This window comes from Aethalodelphis obliquidens, unplaced genomic scaffold (genome assembly GCF_003676395.1).
Source record: "Aethalodelphis obliquidens isolate GAN/ISIS:26980383/991018 unplaced genomic scaffold, ASM367639v1 scaffold31, whole genome shotgun sequence".
Lineage (NCBI taxonomy): Eukaryota > Metazoa > Chordata > Mammalia > Artiodactyla > Delphinidae > Aethalodelphis > Aethalodelphis obliquidens.
Window position 1 is genome coordinate 18853190 of NW_020837975.1, and position 14084 is coordinate 18867273.

Below are 14084 nucleotides of genomic sequence, written 5' to 3' on the forward strand. Positions count from 1 at the left end.
TTTATGGGATAAGCAGGGTGGTCTTAGGCATGGGGAGAAGTGATTGGAGGCAGCAAAAGTGTGGGGTAACTGGTGTTCTGAGCAGGTGCATCTGCATTACTTGCTTCTGCATATTCAAGACAGAGGGGTTAGCATGATCTGAGGGTGGTGTTTTCCAGTGCTCTAATATAAAAAGCTATTCCTCAGATGTCTACACAGGCCCAGTTTTACGGTCAGTGGTCCCAACCAGCCCCAGCCGGTTCGCACAGGCCAGGAGCTGACACCCAAGTTCCTGTAAAACAACTGGGCTGCGTGAAGCCGGGAAGCTCATTTACAAGCCAAGTAGTTTTTTTAACAACCTGTTCCCTTACCTGTTGTTCAAGAATCTCTATTAGTTATTGGCTTCTGTTAACTCTATGGGGCATGGTGTCTATAGAAAGGAGCTCCAAGGAGCTGTAAAAAATGGAACACTTTTACCAGGAAGCAGGAAGAAGAAGTCGTACTGGGCAAAAAAAGTGGATTGTTATGGCAAGGTTACTTTCCTTTATGGGATGACACAGGGGTCAATCAGGTAGATGACCTAACTAGTGCCGATAAGGTGATTCCTGAATGACTGGTTTAAGATTCCATTTCTGGGAGAGCTGAAAATGTAATTAAGTCTCGGTTTGGTGATGTGGGGCTTAGCATAAGTGACTCCATTTGGGGAGTCTTTTTGTCTTGTTTTTAACAGTGCCTCCCACAATCCGCAATAATATACAATACCAGAGAGCAGAAACATTTTAATAGCATAATAGGTACATCTATAAAAAAATAAATAAAGGCTTAAACCACTGTTTAAAAAATCCACTCTGGTGGTTAAGTGGCAAAAACTCAGGACTGAACCCAGATCTACATAACCCCAAAGTCCATCATCTTTCCATTGTTCAAATTCAACATGTATATTGTCTGAGCACCTACTTGGTGCCAAGCTCTGTCCTAGACTCTGGGGATACCACAATGAACAAAGAGGCAAAAAGCCTGAGTTGTGGAGCTAAATGTCTAGTCCTTCAAGATACTAACATAACTTGCAGATATATGCAGAGCCACCACTGCAATCATTTACAGCCCATGAAGAATAACAGTGTAAGTAAAAGATAAAGGTGTTAAATTTTCCAGTTCTCATGGAGAGGAAAAATAAATGTAGTTAGACAAGTAAGCTTGACATCAATTTATGAAAATATTCTAGAATGCATTTTAAAACAGATGGTTAAGAGCACAAAAGGTAATAACCATTAAGTAATGACAGGATTTCATTAAGAAGAAATTATTCCTAGCCTGTCCACTTCCTATTGGAGCAGGGAAATATAGGCAGAAAGGGTCTTCATTTCAGTGCAAAAGGACATGTTTCCTATCTTTTGAAGAAGATTAAATATCAACTGAAAAATAATACGGTCAACCAGATTTACAGCTGGTGGTACCACTATTCTGCAAAATATATCTATAAAGAGAAATCTGTTCCACCTGACAGACGGCTTTACGTCACAGGCTGAAAAAGCTTCTTAGTAATCTTGCTCAGTATCTTTATCCAAATGTAAATAAGTTATGCTCACTAAATATACAGAGTGGCACAAAGCTAGGAGGAATGATTAACCTACTGAGGGATAAAATAAAGCTTAAAAATTAGCTCAATGCACTGGAATAATGGGCCTATTTGCAGAGGATGGGATAGGTTCTCACAGGGCTGCAAAAAAAAAGAAAATCAACTTTCTTAATTCAGAATGGATGATATCTGTTTTGGCAAAATTCATGTGAAAAAAAATGGCTCAAAAACTTTTAGTCGACCACCAATAAAGGCTAAGGTGACTATTTACTATGGGTACTACAGCAGCATGTCCTAAGCTGCATTCTTAGAAGTGTGGTTGAGTCTGTGCCAGTCAGAGAAGAGTAGTGAGTTCAAAGTAGACAGCAAGATGCCTACCCTGTAAGGCTCCTATCCTCCCATAGAAACTTGGGGACAGGGTGCTGTCTCCCTTGATGTGATGACTCTCAGGTCCTTGAGAAAGCCATTCCTGACTTGTAAAACTTGCAATGGAAACAGAGCAGGACCCTATAGGGCCTTCCTGGAGAAAGACCCCCGTGTCTCTCGCCTCTCGTTTATAGAAAAGCTTTTGCCTCCTAGGTCTTCCCCTAGTTCCAAAGAACAAATTTAATCAGAGAAGTGAGAAAATGCAGAAACAAAGGAAAGCAGTCATGCAAGACAAAATAATAATAGTTTAGCCATAAAACAAAGTCAAGGACCTTTAGTTCCTCCTCAAGGGCTACAGATAATATCCAGAGCCATATCCTTGAGTTATTTTGCAGATACTAAAACCCCTACCAGGTGTAAGAAGTTAACTGCATGCTCACCACCAGCACATAACCCCAGACTGGTTGGAACCAGAAGGCTGAAGACTGAAATTCCCAAAACATCACCCTGTTACCTCACCATCAACCAATCAGAGAACTGTGCACAAGCTGATCATGCACCCTGCGACCCTCTCCCTCACTCTGTCTTTAAAAGCCCTTCTGTGAAAGCCATTGGGGAATTCAGGTCTTTTGAGCATAAGCTGCGTGATCTCCTTGCTTGGCCTTGCAATAAATGCTATACTTTCCTTTACCACAACCCCGATTCGCACTGCTGAACGTCCGGCAAATGGACCCAAATTTGGTTCAGTAACATAACAGGCATTTTTAAAAAGATGTACACACATCTCAAAGGTGCAGAGAAAGAGTTTATAAGTTTACAAAAGAAAATGTTCTGAGAAAAAGGAAGAAGGAACATCTTTTCCCTTATACTTACTGGGAAAAATTAAGCCTCTTATGTTTAATTTTTATATGTCCTTAGAGGTGATTGGGAATGTATATATACACTTTAACGTAATCCCTCCCTTTTTATAGTTTCCTCCTTTTTTAAAAAAATTTCAGTAGGAAAAACAATTCATCACTTACTCTCCCCTTACATTCCTTCAAATTTTTCCAATTAAAAAAAAAATGAGGCTAAACGAAACAAAAAGACAACATACAAAAAGACAACCTAGGGCTTCCCTGGTGGTGCAGTGGTTGAGAGTCCACCTGCCGATGCAGGGGACACGGGTTCGTGCCCCGGTCCAGGAGGATCCCACATGCCGCGGAACGGCTGGGCCCGTGAGCCATGGCCACTGAGCCTGGAAGTCCGGAGCCTATGCTCCGCAACGGGAGAGGCCACAACAGTGAGAGGCCCGCGTACCGCAGAAAGAAAAAAAAAAAAAAAGAGACTGTGCCTTTTTATTTAAATGACCATAGTTGCAGTTTGCCTGTGTTATTCAGGCATAAACTATTTATAGCACCACTTTCAAAGGGATGTCATTTTGGTGATGAAATATTTGGTCACTCTTCTCATTATTATTATAGCTCTAGTAATGCAAAGAGTGTCTGGAACATACTTGGTAGTAATGTAATAAATATTACATTACATTTATTATGTAAAGTAATAAATGTCTGTTGAAATAGTTATTTTATCAATCATTATTTGTATAATAAAGAATGACACTAGAAATAATGAGCAGTGTGTTAACAACTGCAGCATGAAAGCAAGAGAGTTCATGCTGTTGTGTGAAGGAATCACTCTGATGTCCTTCTGGAGGTTACTAATTTCTCAAACTTAGAAGTCAAACCAATCTGCATACGTGATGAGTAGAGTCACGGATTTCTAAAATAGTCAGCTCTTCACTTAGAGCATTCAAAAAGCATTAACCTTAAAGTCTCCCAAAATAAACACATATGAATATTTTCTATTTTCCAAGCCACTTCCACAAGGCACTTAATTTTTTTCTCCCACTGATCATTGTCAGAGCTTCCTTGTATTTTCCCCTTAGAGAACAAAGGAACAAATGCAAGGGTCAAGAATTTCTAATGACATATTTCCAATTCCCTTTTAACACACCCATAAAAATGATCTTTTAAAAAATAAAGACTTCATAAGTGGAACAAAAATGTTCTGATCTATTTTTGATGAAATTTACTTTTCTTAAACGTTCCTTAAAATAAAAAAAGATAAACTTGAAAGAGCAAAAGAAAGACACAAAGTCACTCTTGAGATTCCCTCCCATCTATCTATATTTCCAGGACCAGGAGTTTTCAGTTTATATTTAACTTCTAAGAATACAAGGACATATAAATTTTAATGTATTTACCAGTTATAATTCTTGCCATGGTGTCTTGTAAGTAGTTACCAATCAATGAATATTTGTTAAGCAATTGTCTAATTTCACCTGCTGTCATTGTACCAGAGCTCCAAATGAATTTTGTTTATCAATTCCTCATATTCTCATTGTGTCCATCAATACCAGCAATGATACTTATTTGCAATAGGTGTGACATTCCTGACAGTGCTATTAAGCACAGAAATCCAAACATCAAGGGCTTATAATTTATTTATTATAATGTTTATAACAGGGTTTAGTATAATTTATTATAATGTTTATAATGCAAATAAACAATATCTACTTGATTTACTAATGTTTAACATAATTAGATTTAAGGACTCTCCTGCCTAAAATAATACCTTTATAGCAATATTTTGCCAAATGTATCACAGTACACTGTCTTTGCCACAGCTCAATGTTAGTAAGACCTCACCACTGATATCACTTTCCTAAATATAGAAACAATGCATAGAGTAAGCAACAAAAGCACCAATTTAAGCTTCAAATTAGGAGACTCAGTGTTTCAATTCCAGTTAGGATATAGAGAATTGCCAGATATCATTGCTCTTGTCATAACAACCAAAAATCATCAGATAATTTTTTAAAAACCGTAATTTTTATTAAAGTCATTGAAGAGAATGATGAGCAGAAAACAGTGGCACTTTTATTCCTGGAGTTAATTTTCCAGTCTGGGTATTAGCACTTGGAGGAGGTTAAGAGACTTAAGTCTAATAAGGAAATATAAGCTAATTTTTACAAACAGAAAATATAAAAATTCTTAATATGTAGAGCTAACAACAGAGCATCAAATTACATGAGGCAAAAGCTGATAGAACTGAATTCTATCACATCAACAGGCTAAACAACAAAAATCACATGATCATATCAACAGATGCAGAAAAAGCATTTGACAAAATCCAACAGTCATTTATAATAAAAAGTCTTGGTAAACTAGAAATAGAGGGTAACTTTCTCGACTTGATAAAGACTACCTATCAAAAACCTACAGTTAACAGGATACTTAATGCTGAGAAACTCGAAGCTTTCCTGCTAAGATCAGATACAAGGCCGGGATGTCCCTCTCCTTTTCAACACGGTACTAGAAGTCCTTGCTAATGTGGTAAATTAAGAAAGGAAATAAAAAATGTATACAGATTGGGAAGGAAGACATAAAACTGTATTTGTTTGCAGAACACATGATCTTCTATGTAAAAAGTCTGAAAAAATGACAAAAAACTCTGGAAACTAAAAAGCAATACACTAAGTTTATAGAATGCAAAACAAATACACAAAGGTCAATTGCTTTCCCATATATCAACAACAAAAATGTGGAATTTGAAATTAGAAGCACACCATCATCTACATCTGTACCCCAAAAACAAAAAAACTGAAGCATAAATCGAACAAAATATGTATAAATTCTATATAAGGATAAGTACAAAAAGTAAAAAACTCTAATGAACCGAATAAAAAACTAAATAAATGGAGAGACAATAAAACAAAAATGAGGGGGACTTCCCTGGTGGTCCAGTGGCTAAGACTCCACGCTCCCAATGCAGGGGGCCCAGGTTCGATCCCTGGTCAGGGAACTAGATCCCACATGCCACAACTAAGAGTTCACATGCTGCAACTAAAGATCCCACAAGCCACAATGAAGATCCTGCACCAGCAATAAAGGTTCCACATGCCACAACTAAGACCCGGCACAACCAAATAAATAAATATTTTTTTTTTTTCTTTTTACAATGGGGAAGAAGAAAAGGGCGAAATTCATATAGACCTATGAAGATAACATGCTGTCATCAGAAAATGAGTATTTTACATATGAAACACTTTATACAAACCTCATGGTAACCACAAAACATAAATCTAGAGCAGAGACATGAAATACAAAAACAAAAAACGAAAACACCAAAACAACAACAACAAAAAAAATAGAAAACTGGGAAAAACATCATAAAAAACCACCCAACTAAAATGGCATACAGAAACACAAGTAAAATAAACAATGGAGATATAGAGCAACCAGAAAACAAAAGATAAAATGGCATTACCAAGTCTTCATTTATCAATAATTACTCTAATGTAAACAGATTAAATTCACCAGTCAAAAGACAAAGAGTGGCTAGAAGAGTTAATAAACAAGACCCAACAATATGCTGCCTTCAAGAGACTCATCTCAGCTCTACAAATAAACATAGGCTCAAAGTGAAGGGATGGAAGATGATATTCCAAGCAAATGGCAGCCAAAAGAAAGTGGGTATAGCCATAATCATATCAGACAAAATAGACTTCAAGTCTAGAACAGGTAACAAGAGACAAAGATGGGCATTAAATAAAAATAAAGAGGACGAATCATCAAGAAGATATAATAGTTATTAATATATATATGCCCCTAACATAGCACCAAAATTTATAAAGCAATTATTAACCAACCTAAAAGGAGAAATTCACAGCAACACAATAATAGTAGGGGACTTTAACATCCCACTTACATCGATGGACAGAACATCCAGACAGAAAGTCAACAAGGAAACAGCAGCCTTAAATGAAACATCAGACCAGATGAAATTAATAGATTTATAAAGCAATTCCATTTACAATCTCAACAAAAAGAGTAAAATACCTAGTGATAAATTTAACCAACCAGGTGAAAGTTGGGTATGTCTCCTCAGGCAAGGGAAACAAAAGCAAAAATAAACAAACATAATTATATCAAACTAAAAAGCTTCTGCACAGCAAAGAAAACCATCAACAAAAGAAAAAGACAACCTACCAATACCATATGAACACCTACGTTCATTACAGCATTATTTACAATAGCCAAGATATGGAAACAACCTAAGTGCTCACTGACAGATTAATGGATAAAGTAGATATATATGCATACACATGATAGAATACTACTCAGCTCAGCTACTAAAAAAAAGATGAAATCTTGCCATTTGTGACAACATGGATGAGGGTGTTATGCTCAGTAAAATAAGATGGGAAAAGGCAAATATTGTATGATTTTACTCATATGTGGAATATACAAAAATTAAAAATAAATGAACAAACCCAGCAAACATGTAGCTACAGAGAACAGACTAGTGGTTACCAGAGGGGAAGTGGGTGGAAGAAAGGGTAAAATGAGTAAAGGGAGTCAACTCTGTGGTGATGGATGGAAACTAAACTTTTGGTGGTAAACACACTGTAGTGTATACAGAAGTCTAAATATGATGTACATATGAAACATATAATGTTATAAACCAATGTCACCTCAATTTAAATAAAAACAAACATCAGACAAATTAAAATTGGGAGGCATTATACAAAATAATTGGCCATTTCTTGACAAACGTGTAAAGGTCATAAAAGACAAAGAAAAACTGAGTAATTGTCTCGGATTGGAGGAGAGTTAAGAGACATGACAACTAAATGCAATATGGTATCCTGTATTGGACAATTTGCACAACTGGCAATTAAATAAAGTCCATAAGTTAGTTAGTAGTATTGTATCAGTGTTAATTTCCTACTTTGGATACTTGCACTTTGCTAAACTATTAAGCTTTGTACAAGAACTTCCAGTTCTCTTTTTGCAACTTTGTATATGTCAAAAATTATTTCAAAATGAAAAGTTAAAAATAAACAAAACATAAACCATTTTTACAATGATCTAAAGCTGTTTTTAGTTAATATGCAGCTACAAAATAGTGAGCCAAATCTTCTAATAAGCATACCATAAATTACATATTAAATAGTTCTTTATACTTCACAAAAGTATCTTCCTTCAGGACTATTTTAGCGATGACCTTTTGTTCAATGTATCTTTCAAATACTTTTTCTGGAATTGCCACAAAAGTAGATTGTGTGCCACTGAGAATATTAATCACTTTATCTAAAAAGTTGGGGATTTTTTTCACTATTATACAGATAGGATAAACAGACAGAAATATATATATACATATAATATATACATATCCGTACATTAATGAATATATTCATTCTACCATCTTTGCTACAAAACAATTATACCTATTTTTAAATATTATGATTATCCACAAAGAACAGATTTCCTAGCATTGAGGATATTTAAAACAAAATCCATTGTAATAATTTTTAAAGAAAAGTCACAAAATATTTGGGGCAACGACAGATGTGTTGGAATTGATGCACAGACTTCTAAAGTGATAGCATCAAAGTGTGATAGCAGCCACAAACACTGTAAGGACCCATGGGTGCATTCTAAAAGCTGTAATTTGACAGTGCCAGGCTAAAAGTGCTTCACTGACTTGTCAAATAGGATTTGCCTTATTATAATTGCTATGATTATAACATAAATCAGTACAACTGAAAACAATTTACATTGGTTGCTTACATTTGAAAAGGCCAAAAGAGTTATGGATAATAGCAGTAACTCTGAATGCCCCTATAAAAATCTACATTATGGCTTCCTCTATCCAATAAAATGGAAATGACTGGCTTTTGCATTTCAATTATTGCACAAAAGCATTTCTAAGATATTAACATCCAGCTGGTAAAGGCCCTTTCATTTCATAGCATAACACTTTAATTTTAGAATAATAATCATGTTTTATGCCACTTTTTGCCATCAGTTTTTCCCCTCTACCCTCATCAAGCTGGTAATTGTTATGTAAAAATCTACTTATAAATTCTTTATGGATTAGTTGCATGATGCAACAATTTAGCATTATTTATATACTGTAGAACATAAACACATTATCAGTTAACTCAATTTTATTAATCTGTCATAACTGCGTATTAGGAAATATTGCCATCTTTTTTTTCTTTTTTGTATTGAGTTTGTTCTATATAAAATTTACAATAATTATATTATTCCAAACCCCACAAAAAGCTTGAGATGGCATTCATTTTTGTTCAAAATGCATTTATTCAGCCTATTTTATGGTATTAAAAAATTTGGAATATTCTCTCAAAAAGATGTGATTTTAAACACGTCAAAAATGGTAAAATTCTGTAGTGGTTTGAAATAATATTATGTTAAAAATACATTTTGTCTTCTCTCATTTAATATTTGGCTTCAAATTTCAGGTCAGTTCTAGGTCTTAGGACCTGGAAGTAGAATCCACTGTTTTTGGCTCTACATATAACTGGAAATATTTGAGTCATTTAGATAATGAAAAGAACAGCTTATATTTTAAAAGTGCTTTATGGTTTAGAAGTAATGTATTACCGTGTCATTACATAGATAAGAAAGCTAAGTCTCAGAAAAGTAAATGTTTTAGCCAAGATAAAGCAAACAAGCGAAGTCTAAACCTGTCTCCCGACTTCAGAGTGTTCTTTTCCCCAACATGACATAGTTAGCTGCCTTTATAAGGCAATTTGACAAGTCTTCCACCTTATCCTGGCTGTGGAAGAAAAGCATCCAAAGAATAATTGGGCCGAAGAAACTATTTTCCTGAAGAAAAAAATATTCTATAGCTAAAAGAGCCAAATTATAGGTTTTATACTCCAGGCAGAAATATATGTAGAAATCAAGATGAACTAGAGATCAACCCTCACTCATTTTCTGCCTGGACTTGATGGTTTATACCCTTCTTAGGCTACATTAACTTGTTTAGCCCAGGATATCACTGGATATGGCAGCATTGTACAATAGGTATATGCTCTGAGCTCAGAAGTTGGGCAGTCAGTACAACCATCTCTTTGCAAGTGGGACTGTCCCTGTTATACCACCCATAATCAATCAACTGGTATGATTTTGAATCTGGTATGATGTTAAACCTTTACTTAATAATGATATTGTGAAGTTAGCAAAGGTATTAAAATAAAAATACATAATGCTAGGGAAGATGTGATTACAGGTATTTGCATAGACTGCTAATGGAGAGAAAATTAAGCAAATTTTTTATTGTTGTAAACTGTCAATAGACTTTTGTATGTTTAATTTTTTTTTCCGACGCTGTTCATTACTTTTCAGTCTTCTGCAACACCATCATTTTCCTTCAGGCAGATGAAGTTTCTTTAGAATTTCACATAGTGCTGGTTGTTGGTGACAATGGCTCTCAGCTCTTGTCTATCAGGTAATGCTTTATTTCAGCTTTGCTGGGAAGAGAATTCTGGATTGGCAATTATTTTTTCCTTTAGCACTTTAAAATGTCATTCCATTGTCTTCTGGTTTTATATCTTCTCTTCAGAAATCAGCTATTATTTTTATTACTGTTCCCCTAAATGTAATGTGTCTTATTTTCTTAACTATATTTAAGATATTATCTTTGTTTTGGAAGTTTGAACATGGTGCCCCTAGGTGTGGTTTATTTGAGCTAAGGGTTTGAATCTGTGGGTTGAAATCTTTCATCCAATTTGAAAAATGCCTGTTTATTGTTACTTCAAATATTACTTTTCTCCTATTTTCTCTCCCTTCTCTCCTTTCCTGTCATCAGTTGTACCTAATATAAGATATTTTGACAATAACCTAAATAAAACTTGAGACTCAATATTTCCCCTGCAAGCAGTCAATGTAGGCTATTTTCTGCATCCCTGATTTCAAGTTCACTTATACCGGCTTCTGTTGTATCCAACCTATTTTTAAACATCTCTAACAAATTCCTTATTTCAGGTATTGTATTTTTCACTTCTAGAATATCCATTCTTTATTTATAATGAAATTTAATCCTCTGTTAAATATGACAGATTTTTATGTCTTTCGGTCATCTTTTTCTATTTTCTTCTTAAGCCCTTCTCTGCTAACTCCAACATCTAGATCATCTTTGGTCTGGTTCTTTTAACTTCTTTATCTCAATTATTGGTCACCTTTTTCTGATTCTTGAAATTTCTATAGACATTGCAGATGAAATGGTATTGAGGCTCTAAATTATGTAATTGTCTCCAAAAGATTATGGAATTATGTTATAATAGCAGGCAAATTTCCAGCAAATCATCCTGACCCTCACAATGCCTGGTACTGGGATTTGGTAGGATAGGTTCATTTCAGTTCTGTCCTCAGTCTGTTGGTGTAATCTTCACTCCTAAAGTGTGAGGCTTACTCCTTGAGTATGGCATTTCTGAAGTCTCAATTGAAAGGCTTGTTATTCGCCAAGTTCTCTCCTCACTAGTTGAGCAGGAGCTCCAATATCTCCCAAACACCTGTAGCCTCTGAAATCTTTGCTTAGCTGTCAGCCTCTCAGCAGCTCTTCTCCACCAGAAGTTTCATAGCCTCACTCTGTGAATACACAGCACAAAAGTTTCCCGAGGGTTTGAGCGGAATTTCTGCACAGAATTATATCTATGGCAGGACTGGGATTTATCCTTAAAGTTCTCTATTTTTTTCACTGTTAGCAATGTCTTCTCTCTAGTCAGGTTACTTTTCTCAAAGTGTCTGACATTTGTCCACCTACATGCACTTGCTCATGATTTGCTCTCTTTCTATACCCTCAAGTTACTCCTATTCCTAGGCTTATCATCGTTCATAATTTTTCTATGAAATAACCTAACTCTATTCACATTAATTCCTCTTTCTTTGAATCTTTAATGTAGTTTTGGACAATAATATTGTATTTTATTGTTATCTAATTTTACCATGATTGTTAACATAAAGAAGACTATTGTATAGTCTCTAGATAGTGATTTTTGTTCTAGTATAGTTAACTTGAATAAACTCAAACTCTAAGTTTTGTCTTTCATATAATGGACAGCAGTTGACATTTCTGTTTAGTTTTTCGGCTTACAGTTGCTGATTTTTTTCACTGAATCCTTGATGTTTTTTCTTTATCTGTATAATATAGCTGTCAGCCAATTATTTGGGCATATTGGAGGACTCAGCTCCCCTATGACTCTTTCCCTTCGAAGATTTTCTCCCCTAAACTTTTTTTTTTTTCAGGTACGCAGGCCTCTCACTGTTGTGGCCTCTTCCGTTGCGGAGCATAGGCTCCGGACGCGCAGATTCTGCGGCTATGGCTCACAAGCCTAGCCACTCCGCGGCATGTGGGATCTTCCCAGACCGGGGCACGAACCCGCGTCCCCCACATCGGTAGGCGGACTCTCAACCACGGCACCACCAGGGAAGCCCTCCCCTAAACTTCTGACTGTTCCTCCAGCCCTTAACTCTATCCTTTGATACCTCAAGCTTATACACCTGCGATTTTCTGAATCCCTAGTTATGTATGAATGAGGGAGTGCTCTCATGCAAAAGGCCACAAAGTCAGAAACTGTTCCAATTCCTCTTTCAAGGGTAAGCTGCTGTACAGTTTCTATTTGCTTGTTATTGCTCTCTAGTGCCTAGAAATAGTGGCATTTTATAAATGTTATCTTAGGAGGATTGCTCCATCCAACCAAGCTACTCTGCCATTAGCAGCAACTGAAATGCCAGTATTTTTAAATCGAGAGAAATTTTCTTATAAAAAATCAAGATCATAAAACGTTTCATCTTTTTCTCTCAGAAATTTTGTTAGCCATGATGCTGCATTTTCCTAACTTAAATCTCCCAAGTTGTTCTTATAGTTTTCACAGCTAGTTTTGTTTCATGTTCCACTGGTTTCAATCTTTTCAGCATATAGAATGTTCAAACAATTAAAATCATATTTGCTAATAGAGGAAAATCACATTTATTAAATTTCTAATCTGTGACAGGTGCTGTACTAAGCATTTTGCATGTTATTTCTTTTAACATATGTCTTGCACCAAAGTCCATGCTTGACTTGAAACAGGTGGCACTCCAATTTACTTCCAGATTGGATGTGAATGATAATAATAATGGTCACGGGACTTCCCTGGTGGCACAGTGGTTAAGAATCTGTCTGCCAATGCAGGAGACACGGGTTTGAGCCCTGGTCCAGGAAGATCCCACATGCCACGGAGCAACTAAGCTCGTGCACCACAACTCCTAAAGCCCACACGTCTAGAGCCCATGCTCTGCAACAACAGAAGCCACAGCAATGAGAAGCCCGTGCACCGCAACGAAGAGTAGCCCCCACTCGCTGCAACTAGGGAAAGCCCACACGCAGCAATGAAGACCCAACACAGCCATAAATAAATTTATTTAAAAAATAATAATAATAACGGTCACAGTGACTGCTCTTGGATCTGACATCTTATCTTCTGGGACTCTTATCCCAGGGAAGCCTGAATGGGAGCTTCTTAACATCAACTGTGTGGTTCTTAGTATTGGGGGCCTTGGCCAAAGTTAGAGTACCAAAAAAGCCTCCTGTTTCAAGGGCAACAAAGAAAGCATTCATTCATACATACATACACACAGTCATTCAACTTAATTTATTGAAGGTCGCCTAGTGTTTGGGATCTAGAGCAGAGGAAGAGGAGTTAGCTGTGGTAAAAAGAAAGTCACTTCGGGCTTCCCTGGTGGTGCAGTGGTTGAGAGTCCGCCTGCCGATGCAAGCGACACGGGTTTGTGTCCCGGTCCGGGAGGATCCCACATGCCACGGAGCGGCTGGGCCCGTGAGCCATGGCCGCTGAGCCTGCGCGTCCGGAGCCTGTGCTCCGCAGCGGGAGAGGCCACAACAGTGAGAGGCCCGCGTACCGCAAAAAAAAAAAAAGAATTAAGAATAAATAAAAAGTGTAGAAAGACAAAACTGGCTTGGCAAACAACAGACCTTAGTAAAGGGCAATGACACTCTTTAGACTGGAGGAAAATGACAGGAATCAGTACTCTTAAATTCCATAATGATGTTGAACAAAAAAAAAAAAAAAAAAATCAGGTCTTCCACTTTCTGGTGCAATATTTAAAGAGATCAGAAGTCGTCACTCTTGCCTCACAGCAAGCAAAAATCTGAACAGACTGAAAATCAACTACTCTTCTTAGATGCATCAGAGAATTGCGGTCACTGGGCAAACCACTACCTGAAGAGACACAGGCAGATAAAAAGAATGACAGCTTATCAGGAGAAGAAGGGAACAGAAGCTGCTATCAGGGCCAGCACCCATAGG